Here is a 25,741-nt window from a genome sequence, read left to right on the forward strand (position 1 = left end):
GAACTTCCGAGCCCTCGAGAAAGCCTGGAGAAGAGACCCAACGCCGGACAACATGACTACCCTCAAGCTCGCCACCCGAATGCACCATCAACTGATCCACGCCACCAAGAAAACAGCATTCAAGGACCGGCTGGACAACAACGCACACAACAGCAAGGAACTCTTCAACATCGTCAGAGAGCTCTCCAACCCCAACGCCGGAACCAACGACATCACCCCATCGCAAGACCTCTGCAACTCCCTCGCCTCCTACTTCCACAACAAGATCGCTGACATACACAACAGCTTCAGAACACAACCAACGCTCCCCACGACCAAACCAATGCCCCCCACCACCACCCTCAACGCCTGGACACCGATCAACCTCGAAGACACCATCAGCACGATGAACTCCATCCACTCCGGATCCCCAACCGACCCCTGCCCTCACCACATCTTCAACAAGGCCGACGCTGTCATCGCACCCCACCTGCGGGACATCATCAACACCTCCCTCGACACCGCCACCTTCCCTGAGAGCTGGAAGCACGCCGAACTCAGCGCTCTACTAAAGAAACCAACGGCGGACCCCACCGAACTCAAGAACTACCGCCCCATCTCGCTCCTCCCGTTTCCAGCCAAAGTCATCGAGAAGACCATCAACAAGCAACTGGCAGCCTTCCTCGAGACGACTGGTTCCCTCGACCCTTCCCAGTCAGGCTTCCGGGCCAACCACAGCACCGAGACCGCCCTCATCGCCGCCACCGACGAAATCCGAACCCTGCTGGACAACGGAGAAACAGCGGCCCTCATCCTCCTGGACCTCTCTGCGGCCTTCGACACTGTCTGCCACCGCACCCTAGTGCAGCGCCTCAGCAATGTCGGGATCGAGGAGAAGGCACTGGAATGGATCATCTCCTTCCTCACCGGAAGGACACAGAGAGTCCGCCTGCCCCCGTTCAGATCAGAAGCCACGGAAGTCATCTGCGGCGTCCCTCAGGGCTCCTCGCTCAGCCCCACTCTCTTCAATGTCTACATGAACCCCCTTGCGGCCATCGCACGCCAACACAACCTGACCATCATCTCCTACGCCGATGACACCAGGCTGATCCTCTCCCTGACCAACGTCCCCGCCACCGCCAGAGCCAACCTGCACGAAGGGATGAAAAACGTGGCCGAGTGGATGATGACCAGCCGCCTGAAACTGAACACAGACAAGACGGAAGTCCTCATCCTGGGCTCCTCACCCTCCGCCTGGGACGACTCCTGGTGGCCCCCCGCCCTGGGCAACGCACCCAAACCGACAGACCACGCACGCAACCTGGGCATCATCCTGGACTCCTCCCTCTCCATGACCAGACAAGTCAACGCCGTGTCCTCGTCCTGTTTCAACATCCTGCACATGCTACGTAAGATCTTCCGGTGGATCCCCACCGAGACCAGGAAAACGGTCACCCAGGCCCTCGTCACCAGTCGACTGGACTACGGCAACGCCCTCTACGCCGGTACCACCGCCAAGCTCCAGAAGAGACTCCAGCGGATCCAGAACGCCTCGGCGAGACTCATCCTCGACGTCCCCAGACGAACTCACATCTCCAGACACCTGAGAGACCTGCACTGGCTCCCGATCAACAAAAGAATCACCTTCCGGCTCCTCACCCACGCACACAAAGCCCTACACAACCAAGGCCCGACCTACCTCAACAGCCGCCTCAACTTCTACGCTCCCAAACGCCACCTCCGCTCGACCAGTCATGCCCTCGCAGCCGTCCCCCGCATCCACAGAGCGACAACAGGAGGAAGATCCTTCTCCCACCTGGCCGCCAAGACTTGGAACGCCCTCCCCACCGACCTACGCCTGACCCAAGACCACCTCTCCTTCAGGAAGAAGCTCAAACTGGCTGTTCGAGCAGTAGCGGACCCCCCCCCTAGCGCCTTGAGACCCTCCGGGTGAGTAGTGCGCTTTATAAATGCCTATGATTGATTGATTGATTGAGTTTCCATTGTAAGAACGTTTTTGATTTGCCAATAATTTCGGTGCTGTTTGGCGAAATTTCACAAGAGTTTCAAAACTAAAGGATCAGTCAAGTCATCTGCTGTCTTAAAAATTCCAGGGTGATCCATCAAGCGGGGGCAGAGAAAAAGGGGGGTCCAAAATGCTTTTTCTCCATGTTAATTTCCATAGGAAACCTTTGATGTGGCTACAACCTGAACTGCTGAACAGAATTGCACCAAATTTGGCAGAGAGTTAGCTCTTGGTCCAGATGAACCGAGGCACAAGCAAAAATATAAAAAAGGAAAAGGGTGTAGGGTAGAAACACCCTGACTCTCTAGGCCTGGTCAGGTTGTCCCACAGGGACTCCTAGGGCCACAATAAAGCATTTTATTTAGTTTTTGGCGGGATTCACGGTGTTTCCATGAATCGGGCTGAAAACGACAAAAAATGAAGCGTGGACTCCCACACTTTGTTCAATTAGGGCTCCCTGGTGGGCCAGGTCTGGGGAGCAATAAAAAAATGATCGGCCAGTGCAGACCCCCGCAGTTTCAGGGACCACCACCTCCCCAGGTCTATTTTTAATTATAATGTGTCCCTACACAGCCCTGGGGACTGCACCTCCCTGGGCTAATTTTTGTGAAATGCAGGGGTTACAAATGGCCCCCACAGCCCAGGGAACCACCTTCTACTTGGGGCTATATGCAAATAAGTTTTGTGGGGGGTTCTGGCCCCCCCACGCAGTCCAGGGATCGCCACCTACCCGGGGCTACTATACTTAAATGCAGTGCGGACACTCACACCGCCACTGCCCCGGGTACTGCCACCTCCCCGGGGCGAATTTCAAAATGGGAGGGGGGCTGTGTGGCCCCGGTCCTGGAGCTGTAAATGGCCCTGGGGATCACCACACCCCAGGACCAGCTCAAGCAATGTACCTGGATGCCCACCCATAGCAAACAGTGTGCTCCACTTTGAACAAGCGAGAGCATTTTGCTCTCGCTTGTTCAAAGCGTAGCACACTCTGCTTTTTACACCCAGAGAGCCTGTTACCTCCAGTAAGTCCCACACAGCAGGATTGTTGAGAAGTTCTCAGAGGCCACATCCCCTTTCTCCACCACTCTGCAAATGTGCCTCCCGGCGCAGTACTAGTTGGAACTAAAGTCCCCTTGGCTCCAGAGGGACCTAGGGGGCCAAGAAACCCCCCTGGTACTCCCTGTAAACTGTACGCAGCGGAATCCCGGAGAACTGGTCAGAGGCCCATCCCCCTTTCTCGACCACTCTGCAAACGTGACTGCTAGTTAAAAATCCTTCGAAATTCACTATAAGACCAAAGGTTACTGGGACGTTATAGTTAGGAATTAGCATTTACAAAAACTTAAAAGTTCACTGAAAAAAACAAAGGTTAGAAGGACGTTATAGTTAGCAAAAATAATTTTTAAAAACCTTAAAAATTCACTACAAAAACAAAGGTGATGCAATATGTAAGGTCATAAGCAGGGCATTGCTGGGGTGTGAGTAATAGTTAACTCAGTTGCTATAACAGATGAATTTCTCTAGTTTTGTACGAGTAACATCTAACCCTAACTATAACATCCCTGGAACCTTTGTTAAGTAAGTAAGTTTATTTACAGATTAATTAAGATGATTGCAATTTTGAGCCATATAGGATGCTGTATAAAAGTTATTGCTAAGAGAAAACATTGTTGATTAAAAGAGAATTCATAGTTAAAAATATCTTACACTATGAAAAAAATAGCCTAAAACATTATGACTAATAGTTCAGTAATGTGCACCATGCACAGGTTTTTACAAGTGAATTTATACCAACTTCTGCTTGAGAAGCAGTTGAGCGGCACCATGTGAATTTTTTATTGGAGCATCGTGCTATGCGAAAGAGGGTGTCCCTGTACATTACAACCAGTAGTCCATAAAGTGCTCCATGCGCGGGTGCTCCCATGAGGGTTTTCTGATATCTGCTTGGGGGACATCAAATATTTTGCAGCTTTGGCAAAGGTAAGTTTGACTGGACTAAATTGGGCACTGGTGCCTCCTAATTGATGGATACATTTGTAAGTGATGATGGAATGTAAGCGCACATTTCAGCTAGCTCCTTTGTTGTTTTTAGTGTATTTCTAAGGTTTTTTAAGTTCTATTTGCTAGCTATAACATCCTTGCATCCTTTGTTTTTTTCAGTGAGTTTCTAAGGTATTTAAATGCTAATTCCTAACTATAACGTCCCTGTAACCTTTATATATATATAGTTTATATATTATAGTTTATTAATGCCTTTACTCTGGTAGTAGTATTGTTTCACTGTCTATAAACCGTAACCCCTATTTCTATGGGGAATTGGGCACAGGTCATTTGCTTGACAAAGGCTTCGCCGAAACGTGTCGTACTGTTTTGTTTTTGAGACAATACATTTTTATTGAACTCGTCCTTTGGTGTGCCGCTGGGAGATATTCTGCAATTTTGGATAACGACTTCTTTGGAAAACCATATATATATATACATTAGTCTGTAATGCTCCTGCACAAACCAAAGGCACTGGTTGGTTAAAATGTCCGAATGGATTCTTCAAATGCACAAAGTGCAAAGCTTGCAAGCATGGAGTCAATACTAGTTCCATCTCCATTCCCTTATGGAAAACTCCATTACAGATCAGGGAACATTATACTTGCAAAACAGAATTTGCAGTATACGTGCTACGTTGTACCTGCAACAAAATGTATGTGGGTAGTACTATTCACCCCGTGCATGTTAGAATTTTACAACACCTCAGGGCCATTAGTAATAATGATCCCACTTACCCAGTGGCCCGTCACATCAACAACATGCATACTGGTAAAGCAGAAGATCTGACATACTTTGTTGTTGACAGTGTGAAGAAAAACACCAGGGGTGGGAACAGACAACTGGCACTAAGGAGACTTGAGTCCAGATATATTATCATGTTGGACAGTAAGATTCCAAATGGCCTTAATGCTGATGAGGCATTAAATGTTCATCTGTAAAATAGTATCTGCCTCTTCAAAATTTCGATGATCCATCTTTTGAGTGTTGACCCAGTTAGTCATTATTTTTTGTTTTTTATTTGGGTTTCAAAAACACTTGGTTAATAGGGAATATCACTTTAATTCTATATTAGTACAGGTATAGATAGTAAGTATGAATCCTTAAGGTTTAGCAAACACCATTAAGAGTAATCAGGTCAGAGAAATGTATAATAGAAGTGAAGTATGCCCACTGGGGCTTTATTTTTGTTCTAAAGATACTTATTTCTTCTTTTTTGGATACATGTTTTTCCAAAATGTATGATGAGATAATACCTCTGATGTACTGTAATTACGATGGTGTTAATCAGTCATATCGTTTTTTGTAAGTTGTATATATATTGTGACTTGGAAGAAAGACTTCTCTTCCGTTGAGATTTTCTCTATGTTTACCATTGTTTACAACGTTTCTAAGCAACCGCTTAATTAATTGCAAGTGTGAGACTGTATATATGACGTACGAACACTGGGTCGGTCACAGTGAGCAAGGCGGACCTGCTCCGCCGAAACGCGTCTGGGTTACATTGTCGTGAAATAAATCTTTTTCTTTGAAAACCCACGGTGTCAGCGCCTGCTTCAAATCTCAGGAAATCAGGATTGGATCCAATATATATATATATATATATATATATCATCTACTGGCGGTCGCCAGTAGATAGTTATAGTTACAACCTAGTTTCCATAGGAAATCTCAAAATTCTATTTTGAATAACTTTGGCACCGGTTGACGAATCCTCGCGAAATTTTAAAAACTAATGGGGCGCTCCGTTCAGCTCCTACCCTGAAAGTCTCGGGGTGATTCATCAAGCGGGGGCGGAGAAAAAGGGGGGTCCCAAAACGCGTTTTCCCCATGCATTTTTCCATAGGACCTTTAGTGGCAGCTACAGCCCGAACGGCTAAACAGAATTACCTGAAATTTGGCAGAGAGGTAGCCATAAGGTCAAGGAAGTGCCTTTTGCAGGTCTGGTGTAAATCTGTTCAGTAATAGCATTTAAAAGCATATCAATATCTATACGTGCGCAGCGTGCGCGCACCGTGCGCGCACCCTGCCGTGCGCGAGCGCAATTCTGATTGGTTGTTAGATGTCGGTAAACATTTGAATTGGTCGAAACCAGGAAGTGTCGGCCGCCATTTTGTCTCTCGCAGTCTGAGGGGGTGAAAAAAAGGTGGAGATGTCATCAGTGATGTCATGAGTGATGTCACTGACCATGTCATGAGTGATGTAATATGTGACGTCATCAGCAGTGCATTGCGGGCGCGCGAGTTATAGTTAGCTGAACTAACTATAGCGGGTGAATTTCAATGGTTTTGTACGAGTGAAAAGACCAGCTAACTATAACGCCCCTGAAACCTATGGTTTTTTCAGTGAATTTCTAAGGTTTTTTAAATGCTAATTCCTAACTATAACGTGCCTGAAACATATGTTTTTTTCAGTGAAGTTAAAAGGTTTTTTAAATGCTAATTTCGAACTATGCCTACAGAGATAGGACATGTGAAGAAAGAAGAAAAAACGCACAGAAAGAAAAAAAAGAAATGCAGAAAGAAGCAACAGAAGTCCTCAAAGATGAAGAAAAGTGCAGGAAGAAGGATAACGTGCAGAAAGAACAAACAGAAGAGCAGAAAAAGCCTTGTTGCAAAATCATCCTGTACCCTTAACTTTTTCAGACGGATACTGGTGGTAAATGAGTCTGACTAACCAGTCCTAGAGCCAGTGCTATGTTAAAAGACACTCAGAATACAGTGAAAACACCTACATACACTAGGGAACACTATGCGTTGGGGTCCCCCTGTGATCAGTATGACCCCCTTTGTAAGCACCTAGTATATAATAATGCAGGGGACTAAAACTACCTCTTAAAACGCGCCACGGGACGTGTTTGCACATGTCACCTCAGGCCCCGTCCCCTCACTTCCCCACTGTGTAAACACGCCCTGTGGCCGTTTTAAGTTGGGAGATTAAGTGCCCTTGAATCCTGAGGATCCTTAGGGTCCAACTAGCCCACTAGGTACCTCCAGTAAGCGCCACAGAGCTGCGTTGCAGAGAGGTGTAAAAAGTGGCATGGCATAGACAACCTCTCTGCAACGCAGCTCAGTGGCGCTTACTGGAAGCACCTGGTGGGCTAGTTAGCCCCCAGGGGCCCTCAGGATTGAAGGGGAATTATTTCCCCAACTTAAAACGCTCCATAGGGCGTGTTTGCACACGTCAGCTCAGACCCCGTCCCCTCCCTTCCCCACTGTGTAAACACGCCCTGTGGCCGTTTTTTAAGTTGGGAGATTAAGTCCCCTTGAATCCTGAGGATCCCTAGGGGCAAAATAGCCCACTAGGTACGTCCAGTAAGCGCCATTGCAGAGAGGTGTAAAAAGGGGCATGGCCTACACCACCTCTCTGCAACGCAGAGCAGTGGCGCTTACTGGAAGCACCTGGTGAGCTAGTTGGCCCCCAGGGTCCCTCAGGATTGAAAGGGAATTATTTCCCCCAACTTAAAACGTGCCACAGGGCGTGTTTGCACACGTCACCTCAGGCCCCGTCCCCTCCCTTCTCCACTGTGTAAACGCGCCCTGTGGCCGTTCTAAGTTGAGTGATTAAGTCCACTTGAATCCAAAGGGTCCCTAGGGTCAAACTAGCCCACCAGGTACCTCCAGTAAGCGCCACAGAGCTGCGTTGCATAGAGGTGTAAAAAGGGGCGTGGCCTCAGAACACCTGTCTGCAACAGAGCTCCCTGGCGCACACTGGAGATACCTGTTGGGCTAGTTGGCCCTCAGGGACCCTCAGTATTGAAGGGGAATTAATTCCCCAACTTACAACTGGCCAGGGGGCGCGTTTGGAGAGTGCTGCAAGGAGGGGGCGTGGCCTCCGGCGCGATGTTGGCCCCCAGGGTACCTCAGGATTGAAAGGGAATTATTTCCCCCAACTTAAAACGTGCCACAGGGCGTGTTTGCACACGTCACCTCAGGCCCCGTCCCCTCCCTTCTCCACTGTGTAAACGCGCCCTGTGGCCGTTCTAAGTTGAGTGATTAAGTCCACTTGAATCCAAAGGGTCCCTAGGGTCAAACTAGCCCACCAGGTACCTCCAGTAAGCGCCACAGAGCTGCGTTGCATAGAGGTGTAAAAAGGGGCATGGCCTCAGAACACCTGTCTGCAACAGAGCTCCCTGGCGCACACTGGAGATACCTGTTGAGCTAGTTGGCCCTCAGGGACCCTCAGTATTGAAGGGGAATTAATTCCCCAACTTACAACTGGCCAGGGGGCGCGTTTGGAGAGTGCTGCAAGGAGGGGGCGTGGCCTCCGGCGCGATGCCGGTCTTATTTATTTTATTTTTTTAAGAAGGAGGGCTGTGTGGCCCCCCTTCTTTTTCTAATTTACTGGCCTTGGGGACCCCATCCCCCAGGGCCTGCACCCCAATTTTTTTTGTTGAAAAAAATTAATTTGGCCCTCCCAAGGCCTTAATCGGCCCCGGGGACCCCAACCCCCGGGTCATGGCCTTTTTTTTTAAACAATTCTTTAGGAGGGGGCTGCGTTGTCCCCCTCCTCAGGCCACTTATGGCCCGGGGACCCTTATCCCCCGGGGCCAGCCTTTGTTTTTTATTATTTAAAAAAAATATATATTTATAGAAACACCTAGGACATGCTGGACAAACCGTATGTACCTATCAACATGACGATTTGCGTGATATTCATTAAAAGGCGACTATGCATAGAATGAATCCACATGGAATGTATTTACACCGCTAGTGAAGCTTTGACGTGTCTGACGCCCTACCGTGCCTATTCCCGGCGCCCCCGCCGGTGGGTACTCTCCAAGTAGACACCCTTGTCATTTATTTATACAAACATGGGTAGCTATTGGCGGGCACATTTAATATACACACACACCAAGCCATTCAAAGGGGATTCGACAAAAATTCGACCAAACTATGCAAGAAACCCCCCTTACGGTTAATAAAACACACATCCACCACCGGATGTGTAATACTTTTTATTTTACTCTCTGGAAAGGAGACGAACCTCACTTGAGAGTCACAGTGTGCTCCTGGCTGAGCCCAATGCTGTGTTACACCCTCCAGTGCCCGCCGAGTGCCTCACACCTCTGTGTTGTATTCCACCAGCTAGTGCGTATGCTATGACACTCTCTAGCCTATGTGTACTGTAACACCACCCATGAATATGTCATGCCACACTTGCCTTCGCACGGGTTATATTGCTCCATGTAACGTACCTTCCTCGATGCCTATGTTATAACGCACAGCGCTATGCCATACATATTACAGTCTGGGATCCATATCTTTGTCACAGTGCATATGCAACATTACACTTCCCAGCACATATTTTATATTACAACTTTAGAGACTAGTTAGGCTACACAACACTGCCCTGTGCATATTACACTCCAAGGCGTATATCGCATAGCACGCGCTAGTGCCTGTGCTATCTCGCGCTCTCCAATGAATCTGTCATTGCGCACAATGTATTGCATATTATATTTCACGCCCCGGTTAATCTTATATCACACTTTTTGGTGCATAGTTTATACCATATACTATATCTAGTTTTCATTTTCAATTGTGCTCTCAGGACTATGTTCTATATAACACTGCGTCCACCTACCCTTTTCACGGGCATTACATTTTGCGATGGGGTGGAGGGTCAGTGGGTGTTTCTGCCAAGTGAGCCCGGAGTCACAGTCACAAACGTCCTCTTCTTCCTGAATAAAAGTGAGATTATGCTGCATACTTGTTCATATTTTAAGTAGTTTGCACAGACACACATTTTAAAAACAATAAAGTTACTAATACCCGGGGGCGTGGCTAGCCGAGCAGCGAGATGGCCGCTCTCTGAGTGAGCTCCGCCGGCTACTCGGATTAATCCTTCAGTAATCCTGTTCCTGGAGACTGCGGAGCCCCGCACCTCCCGGATCCTGCGGCTAACGACCTGGTGATCCTTCGGCTCGACTTGGGGGCACGGGGATGGTTTCCCCTCGCAGCGGAGGCGGTCGAATTATTTGCCGGCTGACGGGAAGGTCCTGACCTGCGCCGGAAGTGCCTCCTGCGGGGAGCCGCGAGTCACGGGAGACCGAGGCTGCAGAGGCCTCAGCGGACCGCGCGGAATTTGCTGTGAAGGCTTCGCCGCTGTACCACTATTGCGGCCGACGGTGAGCTCCCTGAGCGGACGGCTGCGGGGAGACCGAGAAGCCCGGGGCGACCTGGAGAGACAGCCGGGCGGCGAAACGAAGATCCTGCGGCCGCGGAGGGCGGTGCTGACCGGGGCTGAGCCCGGAGGAGATCGTGCAGGCAAGCCCGCGCCGGCGGCGTCACAGCGGCGGCTGGGGAGGAGGTGAGAGGGCGCCCTGAAGGGACGAGGGGCACAGCAGATCCTGCCACGTTGAAAAGGCACCGGGGCCTCCCACTACTCTTCGGCCGGGCGGGCCACATGCCTGGACACCCGGAGTGGACCTTTGTAGCCCTGAATCCCTTGAGCCCCGGCGCGGCGCTATCCTAGTGGAGTGGGAAGACGGCACGCTGCGCCCGAGGAAGGCTCTCGCTGCCGCTGGCGCTTGCGGGGCGGCCTGGGCGCCTACAGAGTTCTCAACCGTGTATTGCCACACTAGCTGCGCGTTCAGGGTCACGCTTGGCGCGCACCGGTGCCGACTGGACAGTCACACGCCTACGGGACGCTTGCTGGCGGTCGCGCAGTGGGGTGCTGCCCTATTGATAGGCCGGTAGATCTCTTTTGCCCGCTGCGATGGGGAAAACGGACGCCAAACAACCGAAGCTGACATTCGACGGTAAGAAGACTCCGAAGGGCGCGACAATGGAACCTGATGTGAGCACATCACCGTCGCGGGGGTCGACCCCGGATATAGACTTTGGGGCTCTCATAATGGAGGTGAGGACGAGCCTGAAGAGCATAGATGCAAAGCTGGATACCATGACGGCGCAACTCGAATCCGTGCAGACGAAGGTGGACACCCACGAGAAGAGACTGGACAGTCTCGAGCATGGGCAAACTGAGTGTTGCGAATTCCAACAACAAGCTAAGCGACACATTACGACGCTGGAGCGCGAACTCGACAATTTGCGCGCCAAGTCAGACGATTTGGAAGCGCGCTCCCGAAGATCCAATATTCGCATTACGGGTGTCCCAGAGACCACAAACACGGGAAAGATGGAATCGTTTGTGTCGTCCCTCCTGCATGAGCTGTTCGACCCGGACTTGTCCCCGGTGTTCACGGTGGAAAGGGCACACAGGTCACTGGGGAAGAAACCTCCGGTGGGGGCCCCACCACGTCCGATCCTGGCCAAACTACTCAACTACCAAGATAGGGACAGCATTCTTCGATTGGCGAGAGAGAAGGGTAAGATCATGCATCAGGGTAATCACGTATCCTTCTACCCAGATTTCACCCCGCTGGTGCAGGCGGCCCGGAAGGAATTTTTACCAGCTAAGAAAGTCCTAATACAAGCCGGCGTGTCCTACTCTCTCCTCTACCCGGCAAAGCTAAAGGTCCTGCACGAAAACACTTCGCACTTTTTCATGGACGCCAAGGAAGCCCTTAAATTTGCTAAACACATCTGTGCTGGGGCCAGGAGAAAGTCGCCACGACTCGAGGAGGCTTCAGGGCACCTGAGTGACAATGACTGAGGACCCTGGCACGCTCAGCCTACGGGGCTGCGGGTATCCTCTTAGAGCAACTGTTGACAGCCGGACTGACCTCTCGCACAGGCTTGCTTCTCCCGAACTGCCTACTTGGGGGCGGTTGATGGGACGCCACTGCATGCAGACTTGGGCTGCCATCTCCGAGTTCCCACTGAGACACAGGTTGGCTGCGGATCTTGGGGTTTGTAGGGTGGGGGTGCTGCCAGACCCAGGACCATTTAAGTTTGACAGTAGCCACCCCACATGTGTGGGGGTGTTAGCCGAGCGCACCACGCCTCATGGGGTGCCTCCCTTTGTTGCTGTTGTTGGGGTATTTTGATACATTGAGTACATGTTATTGGGATATATCACGACCTAATTGGGGGGTTGCTGAGGGAAGGGGGTGGAGGGGGGGTTTTGAAAAGTTGCAAGTTTTGGTTCATATTAGGTGCATTGTACTACAACACGAGCCTAGCTCTCAAGGCGCTGGGTCCGCAGATAGGAGGTCCGGGTGCCAGGTAGACTTCCGAGGGCGGGGTTGGGTGTCAGGGGTTTGGGTCTGTCAACTGCTTTAATGGGAGACATCAAAATCTGGACTTGGAACATTAGAGGCCTTGGGGACTTCCAAAAAGCCCGCTTGCTACATGGCATGTTGTCAAGGCATACTGTAGATATATGCTTCCTACAGGAAACGCATCTGAATGTCACCCCCTCAGCTAGATTGAAGAATTCAAGATGGGCGCATGTTTATTCCTCCATTTACTCGAATTATGCGAGGGGCGTAGCAATACTCATTCGGAGGGGGCTGGATTGGCGGGAGTACTCTCATGTGAGGGATGCGGAGGGTAGGTATGTTCTGCTTCATGGGGCTCTGCAGGGGCGACCCATTGTCCTGGCTGCAATCTATGGCCCGAATGTGGACGATCCTGACTTCTTCAGAACTGTTTGGGCGAAAATTATGCTGCTGGATTGCCGGGCGGTGGTGTTGGGGGGAGATTTTAATGTGGTGTTAGATGATGACTCAGATCGCAAAGGTGCGAGCAGACCGCAGCACACTAGGGCGCGCCAAGCGATTTCTGATATCATGAGGGAGGGTCTGCTTTCCGATGTATGGCGAGTTAGAAATCCGGGTGCTAAAGTGGGGACCTGCTACACCTCTCACAAGGCTGCTTGGTCGCGACTGGATTTCTGGCTGGTGTCTCCTGAGGTTGCGACATGGGTGTCGGATGTTGATATTATGGCTAGATCGCTATCAGACCATGCTCCATGTATGTTGGTATTGCGCCCCCCCGACGCTGCACGCAGGGCGTTCCAGTGGCGCCTTCCCCCACATGCGCTTGCTGACCCTGTGTTTGTGGAGGAGATAAGGGAGGATATCACTAATTATTTTACTGAGAATGAGGGGTCAGCAACTTCTGATGCCATTGTGTGGGATGCATTTAAAGCTGTCGTACGGGGCCAATGCATTGCACGACAAGCGGGGGTCCTCCGTAACATACGGGCCACCTTAGCTTCACTTGAAGGGGAACTGAAAGCCCTCGATGTCGCTTTTAGCTCCGCCCCAACGTTGGCGCTTGCTGGCGCTCTGAAAACTAAACTGTTAGCATTCAAAGAGGAGGCGGAGCGGGAGGTGCGATTCCTGGGGCGGCAGGCTGAGGCGCGCAGGTACGGGGAGGGAGATAGGCCAAGCAGGACTCTAGCCAGACTGATTGCTCCTCGCACACAGTCGAACTACATACACGCAATCTATGATGCCACTGGCCGTCTAGTGGTAGGCCAAGAGGCGGTGCTGGGCGCCTTTGCAGACTTTTATGCCTCTCTGTACACCTCGAAACAGCCCACGACACCGGCGTCACTACGGGACTTCCTAGACTCCATAGCCCTCGTGTGGTTCAACAACAATCACAGACAGTACATGGACCTCACCGTTACAGTGCAAGATATCGCCCAAGTGATTAAAAGCATGCCGGCCAATAAAGCTCCTGGCCCGGATGGCCTGACCACCTCCTTTTATAAAACTTATGTGGCTGAACTAGCGCCGAGACTGCACTCTGTGTTTGTTGAGGCTCTCGAGTCGCAATCCCTCCCAGACTCCATGCGGGAGGCTCTCATTGTCACGCTACTAAAGCCAGACAAGGATGACCAACAGCTGGACTCTTACAGACCACTGTCCCTCATAAACGTAGATGCCAAAATCTACGCAAAAGTAATTGCGGATAGATTGCAACCGTTGTTGCCGATTATAGCGCTCCCTGATCAATCGGGATTTATCCCTGGACGTGCAACATCACACAACCTCAGGACTATCTTCTCGGTCCTTCACTATTTACACCCGTCAGTACAGGCAGCGGTGGTGTTTTTGGACGCCACCAAAGCCTTTGACTCCCTGGAGTGGCCCTATCTCTTCGAAGTGTTGAAGCGGATGGGATTCAGTCAAAACTTCATGACCCTTATTAAGCTCCTATACACGTCACCCAGAGCCCGGGTGAGCGTTAATGGTCTTGTCTCCAAGCCGTTCGCTGTCTCGAGGGGAACTAGGCAGGGATGCCCGCTATCCCCGCTTCTCTTTGCGATTGCTATGGAGCCATTAGCAGCTCGAATTCGGCAACACCACACTGCCAGAGGCATCGGATTCAGTGCTAGAAGCTTATTGATCTCGCTATACGCGGACGATGTCACACTGTACGTTCAGAACCCCAGAGACAACCTGAGCCCACTGCTGCGCGAGTTTGTGAGATTTGAGGGTCTAGCAGGGATATCCATTAATTGGTCGAAGTCAGTGGCATTCCCCCTGACGGAAAGCACTGGTAGACCTGCCCCTGACTACCCCCTCAGATGGGAGACGGAAGCTGTCAAGTATTTGGGCGTCTGGATTAGCCGAGATGTACAGGAGCTGTGGTCGCTGAATTTTGGTAGGGCGGTGGACTGGCTGGAAGGGAAAGTCGAAGTCTGGAATAAATTGCCGCTGTCCCTGGTGGCTAGAATTGCGTTGGCCAAAATGGTGGTCCTCCCCAAATTCTTGTACTTGTTTGTCAATGTACCACTACCTATGACGACGCACTTTCACACACGGGTCCGCTCACTATTGCTGAAACTGGTGTGGGCCGGCGGTCAGGCAAGAGTATCCTGGGACCTACTCACGCTTCCGCTCCGACAGGGTGGACTGGGGGCCCCGGACTTGAAGCTCTATTCGCTTTGTGCACAAGCTCAATTCCTTCATTTCTGGGCCTACCCAGCCCCCTACCAGCCGCATGTGGCGGTAGAGCTTGCAGTGGTCGCCCCCTCGCCATTACGAGTGGCATTATACGGAGCGGTTACGTGCCCGTCGCGTGAGGTGGACACGGTGGAAATGATCCGCTGGTCCTGGCGCGAGCTTCGGAAGCGAGCTGGTCTCTCCCTGCTCTATGCGCCTGCGGTTCCTCTCAGGGGCAACCCGATGCTGCCCTGTTTGACGGCAAGAGGTGAAGTCCTCACTATCCGTGGGAATAGGCTACTCACTTTCGCGGACATATATCCAGATGGCTCATTTTTCGAGATGCCTGCGGATGGGGATGACCAACCTTGCACGTTTGCGGACAAATTACTATATCATTCCCTTAGGGAATCCTGCAAGAAAATGGGACAGGGATTCCCGGACGAGCCTTGCGCACTAGCCGCCCTGCAAGACTTGCTCTCAAGACCTTCTCCTAAAAAGCTGGTGTCCAGATTGTATAACTGCATGCAGGAACAAGCCCCGGTGACAGTAGCCACGGCCGAGTCCGCCTGGGCTGAAGACCTGGGGGATCAGCTGCCGGATGATGCATGGGGGTATTGCTGCGCTCAACTCACAGCTCTATCACCGAGTTACCGATTGCGGCTTATACACTTCAAATTCCTACACAGATATTACCGCACTCCGACACTGCTACGCCGCATGGGGATCCGCGAAGATGCCGCTTGCTGGAAATGTGGGGGTGACGATGCCACCTTTCTACATGTAGCTTGGAGCTGCCCCAAGCTGGAGGCATACTGGTCGGGGGTCTTCCACGCCATAAATCAAATCGTACAGAGGAACGACTCCCCATCTCCACTGCTGGGTTTGCTGGGGTATGTTAAGCGCACTGAGCCCTGCGACAGGAAACTACATGCACTACTCCTGTTATACGCCAAACGGCAGATAGCTATGCACTGGGGCAGACCGGCCCTCCCCACGCTCGAAAGCTGGATCAGTGATGTGACTTACGGCCACACTCAGCTGGCGAACTACTGGGAGACCATGCCCACCGCTTCCAGACCCATTGACATATGGGGCCCGTTTATACAGTGGACTACAGGACGCGCGGCCCCTGACTCCGCCGACACCTCGCGCGCTACCAGCGTTTCCGACGACATGGGCTGAGGGAGCGCGCTGCGTAAACTAGCGTTAGAGGTCCCGCTGCCCCGCACTTGGGCTATTGGGCACTGCTCAGCCGCAAGCTTTGGCGGTTACTGACTCCAATGACCTGCCCGGAGTCCACTGCCCCCCCCCCCCCTCTGCCCTCCTGGTCCCACTGTGGATAATTTGCCGCCCCTCTCCCCCTGCCCCCCGCCCCGCCCTTCCCTCGCTAAGTCGCACACAGCTAAGATACCTTCCCGCACCCGCTCTCCACATAGCTGTTTTCCAAGTACTTGCACCTTTGTTTGATGTTTTTGGTTTAGTTGTTGGGGGGTCCTGTTGGGGGAAACAAGGTGCTGACCGACACATCCCTTTTATAGTCTGCTGAAGTGGGCGGATGACCGCTGCTTATTTGTGGGCGGATTTGTTGATTTTCGCTACCTTTCAGCTGGAAGCAGCACTGGGTCAAAAGTAAGACCGTTTACTCGCTAAAAGATGTACAATACGAACTGTAGACTTTTATTATACCTTAAGCTCACCTCTGCCGGTACCATTGGCCGGATGTAGGCCTCAGAGATATTTCTGTGTAATCTTTGTATAATTTACCCTATAGCGGCCTGCCTCCGGGTTGTTGGCGTGACGCAGTGTATGTCATCTGTTTCATTTGTTCATAATAAATGTCTTACGACCAAAAAAAAAAAAAAAAAAAAAAAAAAAAAAAAAAGTTACTAATACCCACCTTCTCTGAACAGTTAGCTTGCTGCCCCATCCACCACCTCCCTATCCTCTATTGTCTGAATCCATGGACTAGCCTCCTCCCTCCTGCCATGCATGGTCTGATGTGCTGCCACTGCCCTCCATTTAGCATGATGTACCAGTCCTCGCCTCCTGCCCTCCATTGCCCAATTCTATGGCCCATCATTGACCTCCTGCTTAGCCTCTGTGCTTAGCTTGCTGCCCCTATTCTCCTTCGCCCCTGCCCTCCGATGTCTTTGTGCATGCCCCTGCTTCATCCTTTTTGCCCACCATGTTCCATGGATCTGCCACTCCTATCTACTCTGAGTGTTCTGTTGAGCTGCCACTCCCCTCCCACCTGCCTAGCATTGTCAGATGACTGTAACCTGTCCCTGCCACCTCCACCCTGCCTGTCCACATGCCATGCCCCTATCCCCTTCCTCCTGTCCTCCATGGTCCATTTTACTGCCACACCCTTCTGCCCTCACTGCTCTGTTGTGCTGCAACTGCTCCTTCTGCCTGCCCCGCGCGGTCTGTTGTGAGACCCCTTCCCCTGAACTCTCTTGTCTGTGCCCAGGTCTTGACCCTCCCTTCTATCCTCCATGGTCCTTTGTGCATGCCCCTGCACCCTCCTTCTTGCCCATCATAGCCATTGTGCTGCCACTAACCCTCCCGCTTGCCATGCATGGTCTTCTGTGCTGCCATGGCCCCTCCCACCTTCCCTGTGTGGTCAGCTAGCTGCCCCTGACCCCCTCCCATCTTCCATCCATGGTCTGTGTGTATGCCATCATAGTCTCATTGTTGCTCTCCATGGTGTGTCTTGTTTCTAGTGCCCATGCTGCCTGACCTCCATGGTCATCTTGCTGCTCCTGCCCTTCCCCCTTGCCCCCAGCCCTCTGTTTCCATGTGCAGACCCCTATTCCCTCCCTCCTGGCTTGTCTGTTCCATTGTAACGCCCTTGATCCGTCCCTCCTGCCCTTTATGGTCTGTTATGCTGCCGCTTTCTCTCCTGTCTGTCCATTATGGTCAGTTGGCTACCATTGCCTCTTTCCCCTCTGTTCTCTGTTGTCCATGTGCATGGTCCTGTCCCCTCCCTATTGCTTTCTATGGATTGTTGTGCTGCACTCCCGTCCCACATGCACTGTGTGGTGTATTGTACTGCTGCAAACCCTGATGCCTGCCCTTTAGGGTCAGTTTGGTGCACCTCTCTATGTCCCTCCTGTCCTCTGTTATCGGAGTCCATGTCCCTAACCCAATTCCTCCTCCCCACCATGATCCAATGTACCATACTTGCGAACATTTTGAACTTAAAAACATTGGACGTTTCCTGGCTGAAACGGGTCTGTTGGCATGTATGGTTGTACTACCACTGCCTCTTCCTTCTGCCCACAATGGTCTATTATATTGCCACAGCCTCTCTTGCCAGTCCTGTATTGTTGGTTTGTTGCCCCTGCCCCCCTTTCCACTGCCCTCCATAGTCTGTTGTGCTGCCACTGCCCTTCCTGCCTGCCCAGTGTTGTCAAATTGTTGCATCTACACTCTCCTACCTGTCTTCAATTTTCAGAGTCCGTGCCCCTGGCCTATGCCTCTCAACAGTATCCCAATGAACAACTAGATTGCTAACATTCTATATTGATCACAAAAGTGTGGAACGCCTGACGTCATCTTGATGTAATCAAAACTGTAATACCTAGAGTATTTCCTTTAGAAATTACATATATGAGAGGGTCTTATTTTCATCAAAATTATGGTTAGTGCTCTAAAAAACTAAAATGAGGACATATTTTCTGAGTTTTCAAATAGCGACAAAGAACTTTTAAATGATTTGTAATCTTTATGTTTTTTTATCCAGTTGACCACTTGATTGAATGTTGCATCTAGGGGAGAGGATGTGGTGTTACTTCCAGAGCTGCAGACATTGCAACTGGGGAACCAGGTTGGAGTTTCTGCTTCAGCTCAACATTCTGTGATTCTGGTCAAATCACTTAATCTCCCCATGCCTACAACCAAAATGAATTTGATCTTGTGTGATGTAACCAATGCTCATGTAAAGCACTCCAATACCTGACAAGTCTGCACTATATAAAACTGCAAATACACAAAAATAAGTGTTTTGCACACTTCTGTCATTGGGCTACATGTGGGCTACATCTGGGTTATATTTGTGCTGCATTTGGGCTCTTTTGTCTCTGGTGGCCATCTTGGGAGATTTATTTGTTATGAAGTTTCCTAATTTCCTCATTTACTGCAGTCTCCTCAGTAGGAAATGCTTTCAGTTTTTTACTTTGATTCCATCAAGAAGGTATTCAGATATGTCACACATTTGCCATAAATTCTGAATGTTAGCACTCTAGTTGCTCATTAGATCACGGTAGTAAAGCTACTGCTCACCACGGAAGTCTGCTGCTGGTATTAAAAGTGCATGTTTCAGTCTGCATATCAGAATTTTTTAATGAAATAGAAGAGGATTTGAGAAGTCACTCAAAATGTGCCCTAATTTTTCTTTCTTCAGCACTAATCATAATTTCTATGACAAAATGAACCCCCTCATTGTGTTCCTTTTTAAATTAAATGTTTTACTTGTTACCAGTTTATTCCAATCAAGATGGCCTCAGGTGTGCCATACGTTTGTCATAAGTAAGACAGTAAGCGCTCTAGTTGTTCTTAAGAACACTCTGGGACATTCTGTCATTGGGCTATACTTGGGCTACATCTGGGTGATATTTGGGCTAAATTTGGGCTCTTTTGTTTCTGGTGGCCATCTTGGGAGATTTATTTGTTATGAAGTTTCCTAATTTACTCATTTACTGCAGTCTCCTCAGTGGGAATACTTTCAGTTTTTTATTTTGGTTCCATCAAGAAGGCATTCAGATGTGTCACACATTTGCCATAAATTCTGAATGTTAGCACTCTAGTTGTTCATTAGATCACTGTAGTAAAACTACTGCTCACCAGGGAAGTCTGCTGCTGGTATTCAAAGTGCATGTTTCAGTCTGCATGTCAGAATTTCTTTATGAAATAGAAGAGGATTTGAGAAGTCAAAATGTGCCCTAATTTTTCTTTCTGCAGAACTAATCATAATTTCTATGGCAAAATAAACCCCCTCATTTTGTTCCTTTGTAAATTAAATGTTTTAAGTGTTACCACTTTATTCCTATCAAGATGTCTTCAGGTGTGCCATACTTTTGTCATAAGTAAGACTGTTAGCGTTCTAGTTGTTCGTTAGAACATTCTGGGACATTTTGTCATTGGGCTATACTTGGGCTACATCTGGGTGATATTTGGGCTACGTTTGGGCTCTTTTGTCTCTGGTGGCCATCTTGGGAGATTTATTTGTTATGAAGTTTCCTAATTTCCTCATTTACTGCAATCTCCTCAGTAGGAAATACTTTCAGTTTTTAACTTTGGTTCCATCAAGAAGGCATTCAGATGTGTCATACATTTGCCATACATTCTGAATGTTAGCACTCTAGTTGCTCATTAGATCACTGTAGTAAAGCTACTGCTCACCACGGAAGTCTGCTGCTGGTATTAAAAGTGCATGTTTCAGTCTGCATATCAGAATTTTTTAATGAAATAGAAGAGGATTTGAGAAGTCACTAAAAATGTGCCCTAGTTTTTCTTTCTTCAGCACTAATCATAATTTCTATGGCAAAATGAGCCCCCTCATTGTGTTCCTTTTTAAATTAAATGTTTTAAGTGTTACCAGTTTATTCCAACCAAGATGGCTTCAGGTGTGCCATACTTTTGTCATAAGTAAGACAGTAAGCGCTCTAGTTGTTCTTAATAACACTCTGGGACATTGTGTCATTGGGCTATACTTGGGCTACATCTGGGTGATATTTGGGCTATATTTGGGCTCTTTTGTCTCTGGTTGCCATCTTGGGAGATTTATTTGTTATGAAGTTTCCTAATTTCCTCATTTACTGCAGTCTCCTCAGTGGGAATACTTTCAGTTTTTTATTTTGGTTCCATCAAGAACGCATTCAGATGTGTCACACATTTGCCATACATTCTGAATGTTAGCACTCTAGTTGCTCATTAGATCACTGTAGTAAAACTACTGCTCACCAGGGAAGTCTGCTACTGGTATTCAAAGTGCATGTTTCAGTCTGCATGTCAGAATTTTTTTATGAAATAGAAGAGGATTTGAGAAGTCAAAATGTGCCCTCATTTTTCTTTCTGCAGCACTAATCATAATTTCTATGGCAAAATGAACCTCCTCATTTGGTTCCTTTGTAAATTAAATGTTTTAAGTGTTACCACTTTATTCCAATCAAGATGGCTTCAGGTGTGCCATACTTTTGTCATAAGTAAGACTGTTAGCGCTTTAGTTGTTCGTTAGAACACTCTGGGACATTCTGTCATTGGGCTATACTTGGGCTACAACTGGGTGATATTTGGGCTACATTTTGGCTCTTTTGTCTCTAGTGGCCATTTTGGAGACTTATGTGTTATGATGTTTCATAATTTCCTCATTTACTACAGTCTCCTCAGTAGGAAATACTTTCAGTTTTTTACTTTGATTCCATCAAGAAGGCATTCAGATGTGTCACACATTTGCCATAAATTCATAATGTTAGCACTCTAGTTGCCTATTAGATCACTATAGTAAAGCTACTGCTCAGCAGGGAAGTCTGCTGGTGGTATTGAAAGTACATGTTTCAGTCTGCATGTCAAAATTCTTTAATGAGATAGAAGAGGATTTGAGAAGTCACTCAAAATGTGCCCTAATTTTTCTTTCTGCAGCACTAATCATACTTTCTATGGCAAAATGAACCCCTCATTTTGTTCCTTTTTAAATTAAATGTTTTAAGAGTTACCACTTTATTCCAACCAAGATGGCTTCAGGTGTGCCATACGTTTGTCATAAGTAGGACTGTTAGCGCTCTAGTTGTTCTTTAGAACACTCTGGGAAACAGCAGTAGAACACAAAGGAATCAACTGACAGTCTTTGCCCTTGTTGGATATACATGTTTTACTGAGAATGTCAGACTTCATTCTCACATGACTGAGAAAGATAATGTGAGTTAGGACCTATTTTCAATAGGAAATCCGCAACATTCTATTTGGAATAACGTTGGCGTCTATTGATGAATTTTCGCGAAATTTTCCAAACTTTTGGCCAGCTCCGGTCTGCTCCTGTCCTGAAAATTTCACAGTGATTCATCAAGCGGGGGCCGAGAAAAAAGGGGGGTCCCAAAACGCGTTTTCCCCATGCAATTTCCCATAGGATCTGTTGTCGCAGCTGCAGCCCGAACCGCTGAACGGAATGACACCAAATTTGCCTTTTGCATAAATGGTGTGAATCCGTTCAGTAGTTCCTGAGAAAATTAGAGTTAAAAGTACATAAATATCTATGGCCGGGGAAGATCCGCGGACCCTACACGCACCGTAAGCGCACCCTTCCCGAACCGAGCGCGCACCCTCCCGATCGCACGCTGAATGCTAATTGGCTGTCGAGTGTCTGTCTACATTTGAAACCAGGAACTGTTGGCGGCCATTTTCTGCCTCGGTAGAAGCAAGGGTGAAGAAGCAAGGGGAAAAAGTGTGTAAAACATATAAAGGGGGCAGAGTGAAAAAACTCTGACCCTCTAGAGGTGCTTAGGGGGTCACAGAAGGACCCCCTGGGGCCCCCCTTTAAAAAAAAAAAAATGGTGCGCGCATTCTATCGCGTTGAATGCACAGATTCTCTCGCGGTGGGTTCGCGGATCCAAGGGGAAAAAAAATGAAATTGTTGGGAGATAAAGATTAAGCTTAAGTGTTTTGTTCTTGAGTGGCTCTAAAAAGAGCCGTTGTGCTCATTGAGAGTTTTTGGTACTTATAAGTAAGTACCTATACAGAGTCTAAAGTTGTTGAGGAAGACTCTGTTTCCTTCATCAGTAAAGTGTACTCCATCTCTCCTATACATCTCTTGCATATGAAAGTGAAGATTGTTATTGTAAATGGACCCCATTCTGTAGTCTCGGAGAAAAGCAGAAACAGATTTATTCACATGTTTCCTAGCTTTCTCAATCTGTGGACAAAAATGATCGGACCAGTTCCATTTCTGCCTTTGGCATATGTTAGAATACACAAAGGTAGTTTTAGGGAAAAGTGAAATCAGTTCTGCAAAGGTGTCCTTCATAAGCATTTCCAGACCTACCCCAGTCAAAATGCCTAGGTCATTGCCACCACAGTGCACTATTATGAGGTCAGGGTGTTGGATTTGCATGAAGGATTTCACCAATGGCATCAATTGGTGCCACTTTAACCCTCTCTGTCCAATTCATTTAATGTCTACATTTGGCAAACCTAGGTCTTTGTGAATGCCTTTGTTTTCTGCATACCTTTGGCTCCAGAAAATGTAGCTGTGTCCCACAATCCACACTGTAAGCATCTTGTAAGGAGGTCTGGATGCACTCAGATGGTCTCTGTAAATGAAATGGCAGTTTGGAAAGTAAGATGTTTCTAAAATGGTGGCTAAGATGCAATTTTGAAAAAAGACAAGAAATCATTGGTTGTTTGACAACCTTCTACACTGAAAGGTAGGGTGCATATTTCTGTTTTTTAAACGCATGATTCTTATTGGTTAACAAAAACTGATTGTAAGGAACATTATATATGATAAGCTGATATGTTGAGACCGTGGACTGCACACAACTGTGGCATCCCCGCGCTCCATTCATTTTGGATTTATTCAAGTCTTTAAATCTTTGACCCTTGAAACAGGTATCGTCCTGAACCTTACCATACCGATCAAGGTGGTAACCCTGCAACTGTCCTTACCTTCCCTCGATTGTCTACTTTTACCAATGTCTGATGGTTGATTTATCCCTGACGCCCAGCCTAAATTTAAATTCGACCACTCAGCGGTTTTTTTTCACTACTCATTTCATCTTCCTCTGCGCCAGTATTTAATTCAACGCGCATCAGCACTCCTCGAATAGGCCACCCAGGTCCTGAAGATGATCCTAATTGAGTAGGATCGAAACGCCGTCGACCCCTGCCCACCAGCTTAAACGCCTTTGGCGCACCCTGATTTTTGGTTCTTTAACACAATGAAAATGACCAATTGTATATCTGAATGAATCTATGTGTGAACCTTTTTAATCGTGTATATATATTGTATGTTCTCTTGCGCCGTATGCTGTGGTGTTTTCTCACGTTGTCAATTGCGCCGTCACTTCCTTGTCACGAGCACTTTGTACACCTTTCTTTAGGATTGCCTTGGTATTTACACCCAACAGTGCTGTAACAACTGTTATGTGTATCTTCTGATCTTCTTAAAAATATATGACGCCCATGGGCGCATTGAGTGAATAATTTGAAGCCTCTTTTCTTGTGTTCTTTAATCGTAATGTCTTGCACATCCAAACATAAACAGTCTCAATAAATCCGGCTGAGATATTGTTGTCTCTATAATGTTGAGAAGTCAAGCACACTTGCTGTCTTGATTAGCAACATTGTGTGTGCTGAACTTGTGACCTGTGTGCTCAGTACTGTGTTCCATGACATGTTTCTATGGTAACGGGCAGAAGGCAGATTGGGGGAAGGGTTGAAGTTTATGTAATTTGGAAAGGGTTGAAATGTTTAACGAATAGAAATGTGTGTTTGCTTTTGAATTTATGTGGAAAGGAATGTGATTTGATGTTTACATGTATATGTGTGGAAAATGAGAGGGAAACTTTAACATTCTTTGGTTCTGCTGACAGGTGCACAGTGCAGAGATTCTGTATAAGAAAATCTGGTGTGTGACTGATATCTGGTGTGTGACTGATATACTTCTTAATCTACAAAACATCTTGCAAGGTGAGTTATTTAATTGTGAGGGGATGTATGTAGACTATTTTTATTTTAATCAGACTAATGTATTTCTTCTGCTAAAGTGTAGGGAGTACTTTTTTTTCTCTACAATCTTATTGACTGTGTGTGTGCATGTAGAAACCATTTTGTGATAAGCATTTGTTTTTTTCATGTGTTTGTAGACAGATAACTATGCAGTTTTTATATTTTGGTAGAATTAGAAACCAGTCATTGTTTATGAATTTGTGAAATGAGTTATGTTTGTAGATGAAGAAATGTGTTTTGGTATATTGCAAGTGATAGTGTTGTTTGTCTAGAATCACACAGAGAGTCTGTGTGCATTTGGGAACCACTGTGAGAGAAGCATTTGGTAACATTGTGTATTTGCTGACAGATAACTCTTTTAAAACCTGTCATGTTGTCAAGTTTTAGTAGCATTAGAAGCCAGTCTTTGCTTATGCGTTGATTAAATGAGTCAGGATTTGACACAAAAGTGCACTCTTGAAATATGCACATTGTGTGCAGTTCCCTTACCACTTCCATAGTAGTAAATACGTTTTGGTTAACTCCTAGGGATAGTGGTTGTTGTCTAGAATCACACTGTGAGTCTGTGTGCATTTGAGAACCACTGTGAGAGAAGCATTTTGGTAACATTGTGTATTTGGTGACAGATAACTGTTTTAAAACCTGTCATGTTGTGAAGTTTTAGTAGCATTAGAATCCAGTCTTTACTTATGCGTTGGTTAAATGAGTGAGGCTTTGACACAAAAGTGCAGTCCTGAAATATGTAGATTGTGTGCAGTTCCCTTACCACTTCTACTGTAGTGAATGAGTTTTGGTAAACTCCTAGGGATAGTGGTGCTTGTCTAGAATCACACTGTGAGTGTGTGTGCATTTGGGAATCACTGTGAGAGAAGGATTGGGTAACATCGTGTATTTTCTGACAGATAAGTCTTTTAAAACCGGTCATGTTGTCAACTTTTAGTAGCATTAGAAGCCAGTCTTTGCTTATGCATTGGTTAAATGAGTCAGGCTTTGACACAAAAGTGCAGTCTTGAAATATGTACATTGTGTGCAGTTTCGTTAACACTTCCATAATAGTGAATCAGTTTTGATAACTCCTAGGGATAGTGGTTGTTGTCTAGAATCACACAGTGAGTCTGTGTGCATTTGGGAACCACTGTGAGAGAAGCATTTGGTAACATTGT

Source organism: Triturus cristatus, chromosome 2_1 (genome assembly GCF_964204655.1).
Source record: "Triturus cristatus chromosome 2_1, aTriCri1.1, whole genome shotgun sequence".
NCBI lineage: Eukaryota > Metazoa > Chordata > Amphibia > Caudata > Salamandridae > Triturus > Triturus cristatus.